Raw genomic sequence first — 8406 nt, 5'->3', positions numbered from 1 at the left:
ATAAAAAGTATTTTATATTTGTGTATTTCCCCCTCAGATGTGTTCTACGTTTTATTAAAACAAAATTTTATATAAAAAATTTAGTTTTTAGAATTTTTGATGGGGTATTTATGTTTCCATAGTGTTATCTAAAGGGTTGTTCGTCCGAGTCTGGTTTCCCTCACCTTGCTCGAAGTTCATTCCCTTGAAATGTTTTGTAACCTTTGCTATATGTCGCCTAGGTCTCAGTGTTTGCTATATGTAATGGTGTTATATTGTGTGTATGCTATATTTTCTTTATGTTTGAGACAGCAAGTATAGATCAAATATCTTTCCCAGTTGTATTTCTTCCTTTATGATGTTATATTGTATCTTTTAATTTGTTTTATGGTTTTCTAATTTTGACGATGGAATGGTGTACTATTTAGACTTTGTTTAAAAAAAATAATTTCCTATTTTATTATTCGAGTGATAATATGTGTCGTTCCTCATAATAGTCTTTAAAGATGTTGATAGGTAGGTTACGCTCGATCCAAGGTTCACGCTTCTTTATTCTCTATGTGTTTTTCCTGGGTCGCGTTAGGCCTCCTTTATTTAGTTTATCTGATTATGCTTTATTGAAAGATCCAAACGTATTTATGAGACCACATTATTCTATAGTGGTCAACCATGCAGTGCGGGAGAAGTTAGTAGGGTTTTAAACTAAGTGTTATACAGTATGTATTTGTGTCTTTATTTTGTCTGTTTATGTTCTACATTGGGTGTTTTCAAAGACTCATGATGGGCCTATGCACTTCACTGAGCCCTGTGACTTAGCCCCATGATGTCATCGCCATTTACTTCCCCCTTATATTTTCCCTGTATCCCTTCCTATATATGTCTTTAGAATTTTCTTTCAGAGAAAGAAGAAAAAAAATTAAATTACAAAATTCTTTTATTTTTTTCTTTCTTCCTTTCTTCCCTTTTCTCTTTTAAAAAAAAAAGTTATATGGGTTTCTTTGAAATATTTGAAATAGAATTTGAAATTTTCTTTGAAATATGGCTGTTGTGGGGTGCGAGGAGGGGGTATGGGTATGGCATCAGCTCGCAATTGCGCTACGCGACCCTTCGGTCTGTAATACCTATTCCTCCCTCCCCCTCTCTCCCCCAATTCCAACATCAATTGCGTTATATCAACCTGACGGTAAGTATCTATTCGTCGTAAGACGTACTGAGTTCTTGTTGTGGTTAATATTCTTATTTTTACCACGTATCTTATTTAAAAATCTTTATCACCTGTCCACAGGATATCATCGTAGTTACTATATAGTCTATACATTTTAGAACGATTTTGTTTTCGTAGTCTAAATCTATGAATAAAATGTTATTTTTGTTATACTTATATTTTTTGCAAATTTTCATTATTAACTTTATCCTATTATGTTTAGATTTATCACATTGGACAATCGTATGTAGTTTGGTGAAGTTCGCTGTTTTACATAAAGGGCATTTCGGCATTATCCTCAGCATACGATGTTTGATTGTTTCTTCGCCTGTTAGCCAGGTGTTGTGCAGGTATTTAAAAATTATACTTTGTGTTTTGACAGATCTTATTTTCCCCAATTTTTCCAATTTTTTGTCCAATTTACCCCCTCAGTTGTCCTGCTCTACTCTACATTTTATATTTTTGGTTACCTCCTCCCTAATCCAAGCGTGACTTTTACTTATTAAATTTTGCATAAATCTGTTTTGTCTCTATATTTTAAAATTAGTTCTCATATGTTTGCGTGGCACTTCGATTTTTTTATATTAATTTGTTATTTTTGTATATCTCTGGTCGGTTTCTCAAGGTGAAGCCGAACCAGTAGATGTACGGTGCTTCTCACGCTGTAGCCGGGTCTGAGTGCATTTTTTTTAAAATCTATTGATTATGTTAGTTAATTATAGTAGTAGAGGGCTCGGCAACCCCAAGCCCCCTCTACTTTTGGCCCTATATAATGTCTCTTTTTTTACGTAATGCATTTTATGATTCCATATATAATCTATTATTTCGTTGTCTGTTTTGTTTAAAATTGTATTATCCATATCTATGGATTTAATTATGTAGTTAATATTTGAGTATAAATAAGTCTTGGCCACTTGGGCCCGCTCCATGATAGGTAATGGCGCCATGGCCAGATTTTCACATTTTCTCTTATTTTATTGATAATATGTTCATAATTTTCTACAGCTTCTTTTTTTTTATTACCAAAGTAAACCCCTAGAGCCTTTACAGTGTCTCTCAGTAAGTGTGTGTGTGTGTGGGGGGGGGGGGGGGGGGCGATAATCCAGGGTGGTTGCCCCTCCAGTTAACTATTTTTAAGATTTCGTGCTTGTTGTGGTTTATTTTGGAACCCGACGCTTATAGCATTTCCCCTCTCTTATAAAGATGTTGCAATCATATGCATGTTAGAGCATTTTTTAATTCTTTTTTAGGTTTGGTATTTGTATGCCTTGTATAATCAGGGGCGGATTAAGGCTCACTGGTGCCCTAAGCACTGACAAATCTTGGCGCGCCCCTCTTTTCCACGTACACCTGAGAAGATAACCCTAGGGTGTACCATGATCAAGAAACAGAACATCATGATCAATTTGCACTAGTTGTATCAGTTTTTTTTACAAATCTTCATTCTTTTTTCTTTCTTTCTTTTCACCCTTTTCTCAACTTTGTGGTGCCCCCTTTGGCCCTGGTGTCCTATGCACGTGCTTAGTCTGCTTAATGGTTAATACGCCCCTGCTTGCACATCTGGGTTGTTTCTTATCGTGTGACGTAGGATTTATATTGCCATTACGTATTCTAGCATTGATAGTGGACATCCTTGTATCACTGATCGTTGTATTTCAAATTCTTTCGTGCATTTCCCGTTTAATTATCCCAGTGTGTAGGATTTTGGTCCATTTTGGAAATTGGGTCCGAAACCAAATTTTTTAAAAACATTCTTTATACAGTTTTGTTCAAATCAGTCGAAAGCTTTCTCCTGGTCGAAGAGTACCATAGCACTCATCATACCAGTTTCATTTATGTAGTTAATTATAGTTTTAATGTTTAAAATATTGTTTTGTATATCCCTCCCCCACAAGTTTGATTTACATTAATTATCTTGTTTATCCTACCCTTTACTGTATTTGTTAAAATCCTACTTAAAATCTTATAGTCCGTGTTTAAAAGTGATATAGGCCTCCAGTTTTTAATCTCGTCTCTATTCCCTTTCCCTTTGTATATAATTGTGATAACTCCCTCCCTCATAGATTTAGTCATTTTATTTTTACTTAAAACTATATTATTATACAAAGCGTTTAAGATCGGCGTCAGTTCACCGTGGAACTTTTGGTAGAATTCCACGATGAGTCCATCTTTCCCTGGTGACTTTTGTGAGTGTTGATATACTTTTTGTGATTTCTTCATCTGAGATGACTTCATCACATTGGTCTCTATGTACTGCTGATGTCATCTCACAGTCGACATTTTTTAAGTAGCTGTCGATTGTGCTGAAGTATATGTTCTGTGTGGTGTGTGGTGTATAGTTCTTTATAATATTTGGAAATATTATTTAGGATATCTTCTTTTACAGTATGGGTTACATTGTTTATTTTGATATTGTTTAAAATTGTATCACCCCCTTTTCTAAATTCTTCTCGCTTATATACGTTTTTTGCCTCGTTGTAGATCTCTGTAAATTTTCCCGCCCTTATTATTCTCCCCTGATTTTCGTCTTCTTCAACGATTTTAATTTTGTCTGTCAATCGTTTTTTTTTTTCTTTCTCCATCGTCGTTTGTTGTTTTGCTTAGTTCTAATTTGAGTTCGTGTTTGTCTTTTTTTTCTGGGGTTTTTCCGCCCTCTATTTGAGTACTGAATATTTATTCCTTTTATTTTGTTTTTTAAAACATCCCAATCAATTATTATATTAATATTTTCTTCATTTTTGACGGTTTCAATTTCTTTTTTTAATTATTATTTCGACATATTCTTTGTCATTTAAAATCTTATTATTTAGTTTCCATAGTCCTGACCCACATTTTTCTATTTTTTTCATTTTTAGGTCAATAGTGAGCATGAAATGGTCTGATAGCTTTTGGTTGGTTATTGCAGTATTAATATATATTAATGGATCATAAAAATTTCCGTAAAATTTATCAATCCTGCTAGACTGGTTTAATTTATAGTTACCCAGTTGAAATCTCCCCCTATGATTAGATTTTCCATCGAATATTGTTGTAGGTAGGTGTATAAGTTTTCTTTAAAATTAGTTTCTTATTTCTATTAGCTGGCATGTACACATTTATAATATGCCAATTAAACATTTTAACACGTAGCAACCGTCCCTTAAAAAATTCCCCCCTCCTCAAACCTTTCCCAGCTTTTTAAAAATATTATTGTTGCAACCAACTCTAATATCATTATTTGCAAAATTGTTGCATATCTTTATTGCGTTAAGTTTGTCTTCTACTAAAATTTCGAACTCTGGCTTAATTCTATAGTGTGTTTCTTGTATCATTATTACACCAAAGTTTGTTTCTTTGGCTACTTTGTCTGCTTTCGCTTTGTCTATCCCATTGCTGTTGATAGTAGCGATCCGGAAATTTGTTTCTTCCATTTTTGCTTTACTCCCAGGTGCCGCATCACTTTTATATAAAATTTAATTGTATATATTTCAGTTAAAGTTATTATATTCCATTTGTTTTTGTACACACACACCAGCACGCTCGACAAAGAGCGCTTGAGTAATATACAGTTTGATACATCCTACATGGTAGTGGGCAGGAATACATATATAGGTCGTTATCCTTCTCGACCGAAGTAGTAACATTGTTCCAATGCTAACACTCGACGTCCTCGATTTGTGCTTCATCGTATTTGCAGTCTATACACTTAAAGTTACAATGGAAAAGTGTACATGAACATATTTATACCATAGACAGACCCTTGAAGTACTACTTTTTTCGGTCTAAAACTGTCCCAAAAAAAAAAGAAAAAAAACCCAGCATGTAATAGTTCATTTCGATACAGTTGCACAAAGCATTTGACGTTCATTTTGATGTCAATATATATTGATATCGATTAAGTGCGATTTGTTTTCAAAGCTGCTTTATTGCTGGTAGTGCTTCTGTTTTCAAGTTCGATATATAATATACCCATGGAGCAGTAGTAATACAGAAATCAGAACAACAACCATCATCATCATCATCGGGAATATTATTATCGTATATGTTGGTCACATCGATGATCATTAATAAAAAGCGGTTGAAATATGAACAATATTCCATCTCTTCAAATAGCAAATAACTAAGCAAAGTGTGTGTGTGTGTGTGTGTGTGTGTGTGTGTAATTTTTAACGTAGCTTTAAAAAAAATGCAATCATATCGCTACCATGTCTGCATTGTGACAGTTTATAATGATGTCTAGCAATGTGGCATCATGCCACAAACATACAGCATTTTGTCCCACCCAGTCACATTATCCTCACACCAATATCTTAATGATGGGCGCCAAAAGAGGCAGCTGCTAGTACCATTTTTATGTCTTTAGTGTGATTCGGCAGGGGTTTGAATCCGCGACCTCTCGCATCCAAGGCGGACGCTCTGTACAGACACTGCACCACCTGAGCGATCGCTTAGCAAAGAATGTACGATACTGTTTCCTGTTGTTCATAACAACTCGACCTGGAGACCCACCTGACGGAAAATGAAAGCGCATTATAACGTTATAATATACGAATCCGGAATTTTTTTTGATTATTATAATTTTCAAGAAAGTTAGTGCCTTTTAGCATTTGACAAAGTGTGCTTGCAGTTGCATACTAAGGGGAGGGGGAGTTTACAACATACTTCGATGCTGACTACTGATTTGAAGCATAAAATTAAAACTAAACAACAGCATAACATGTTTATATATCTTATTAAATACGTCTTCATTTGTCTTTCCGTGCGCCAAAATGCCTTCCTACACGAACATGTTCCATATAGGTAAATAAGTTGTACCAGTCGTAAACAACCACCCATTTCGACATATATGATATCAATTTATAGGTTTCTCATCAGTTTAAATCGATCTGTGCAAAAAAAAAAAAAAAAAAAAAAAAAAAAAAAAAAAATTATTAAAAAAAAGGTGTGAAAATGAATAATAAAAAAGTTGCTATTTGCGACTCATTGTCGCTTGCGACTTTACCGATCTTCGTATCCTTGATGCTTCCATCCTTCCCGTTTAGGGATGGTAGCACCTACTTGGATGCTAATACTATAGATTTGAAGCATATAATTAAAGCTGTACAACAGTAAATAATATGTTTATGTATCTTCTTATTAAGTACGTCTTCATAATGTATGTTCGTGCGCCCAATGCCTTCCTCTACGAACGGTTTCGATATACACGAATAAGTCATACCAATAGTAAATAAACACCGATTTTGACAAATTTCATATTAATATATAGGTTTCTCATCTGTCTAACTCGATCTGTGCCAACAGACATGTGTGAACATGCAGAATACAAAAAAGTGTACTTTTTACTGAATATTGGGTTCGACTTTACTGATCTTCATATCCTTGCTACGTTCATATACCGTTCCCGTTCTGCGATGGTAGCACATACGTCCATGCTAATACTATAGATCTGAAGCATAGAATTAAAGCTGTACATAATTATAAAATATGTGTATGTATCTTATTAAGCACGTCTTTATCTGTCTTTCCGTGTGCCTACATCTGACCTATACGAAAGTTTTCCATATGGGCGAATAAGTCATACCAATCGCAAAGAACGATTTTGACACGTTTGATATCAGTTGATAAATTTTTATCAGTCTAAATAGATCTGTGCCAATATAAATGGGTGAAAATGCAAAATAGAAAAGTTGGTATTTTTCACTCAGTATCGCTTGCAACGTTACCGATCATCGTATCCTTGCTACGTCCATCTGCCATTCCCGTTTTGCGATCGTATCACATTTTTTCGATGCTAATTCTATAAACCTGACACATATAATAAAAGCTGTTCAACGGTAAATAATGTGTATGCGTCTTATGAAGTACGTCTTCATTTGTACGTCCTTGCGTTTAGTGCCTTCCTAACCGAATATTTTCCATATAGGCGAATAAGTCATACCAATCGCAAACAACCAACGATGTTGACAAGTTTGATATCAATTGATACGTTTCTCATGATTCTAAGTCGATCTCTGCCAATAGACATGTGTGAAAATGCAAAATAAAAAAGATTGTTCTTTTTACTGAATATCGGGTGCGACATTACCGATCTTCATATCCTTGGTACGTGAAACTACCATTGCCGTTTTGCGATTGTACCACATATTTCGATACTAATACTACAAATTTGAAGAATATAATTAAAGCTGTACAACAGTAAATAATATGTGTGTGTATCTTATTAAGTACGTCTTCATTTGTCTGTCTTTTCTCCTAATGTCTTCTATACGATCGTTTAACAAACAGGTGAATAAGTCATTACAATAGTAATAAACACCGATTTAGCAAAATTTGATATCAATTGTTAGGTTTCTCGTCAGTCTAAATCGATATGTGCCAACAGAAATGTGTGAAAATGAAAATAAAATAGTTTGTATTTTTGACTCGATATCGGTTGCGACTTATACGTGCCTCTACCATTGCAGTTTGCCACGGTACCACATATTTCAATTTTAATATTATAGATCTCAAACATATAAGGAAAGCTATACAACAATATATAATATGTGTATGCATCTTATAAAGTACATCTTTGTGTGTCTGTATGTCCGCTCAATGTCTTCCTCAATGAGCGTTTTCCATATAGGCAAATAAGTTATAACATTAGTAATTTTTTAAAAACGCGATTTAGACGAATTTGATATCAATTGATAGGTTTCTCATCAGTCTAAATTGATCTGTGAAATATATAAATGTGTGAAAATGCAAGTAAAAAAGTTGATATTTTTTACTTGGTGTCGCTTGCGATATTACGGATCATCAACGGATCATCATATTCTATATTCTACCTACGTGCCTCTACCCTTGCCGCTTTGAGATGGTACCATATAATTCGATGATAATCATTTGAATGTTAGTGCTCCTAGATCTTTACAACACGAACGTTTATCTTAGAGTCGAATAAGTCATACCAATTGTAAGCACACACAGATTTTGACAAATCTGGTATTATTTGGTAGGTTTCTCATCAGTCTAAATTGATCTATGCCTACAGAAATGTGTGAAAATGCAACCTAGAAAAGTTTATATATTTTACCCAGTATCCTTTGCGACTTTACCATTACCAATCTTCATATCCTTGTTACGTGCCTCTAGTATTGCTGTTTTGCGATGGTATCACATACCTCGATGCTGATACTAGTGATATGAAGCATATACTTAAGCAATAAAACAGTAAAAATTATGTGTATGTATCTTATTAAGTA

The 8406-nt window shown here is 34.2% G+C and overlaps 1 protein-coding gene across 2 annotated transcripts in view; it reads left to right on the top strand.

Moving 5' to 3' along the window:
* LOC149775420 (low-density lipoprotein receptor-related protein 2-like) overlaps positions 1–8406 on the top strand; it is a 233125-nt gene that overhangs the window by 126184 nt on the left and 98535 nt on the right. The gene's annotated exons all lie outside the window — the stretch shown is intronic.

This window comes from Sinohyriopsis cumingii, chromosome 19 (assembly GCF_028554795.1).
Source record: "Sinohyriopsis cumingii isolate HCF-2022 chromosome 19, ASM2855479v2, whole genome shotgun sequence".
Classification (NCBI taxonomy): domain Eukaryota; kingdom Metazoa; phylum Mollusca; class Bivalvia; order Unionida; family Unionidae; genus Sinohyriopsis; species Sinohyriopsis cumingii.
The sequence above is the reverse complement of the archived record's forward strand: the minus strand, read 5'-3'. Positions and strand labels throughout refer to the sequence as shown.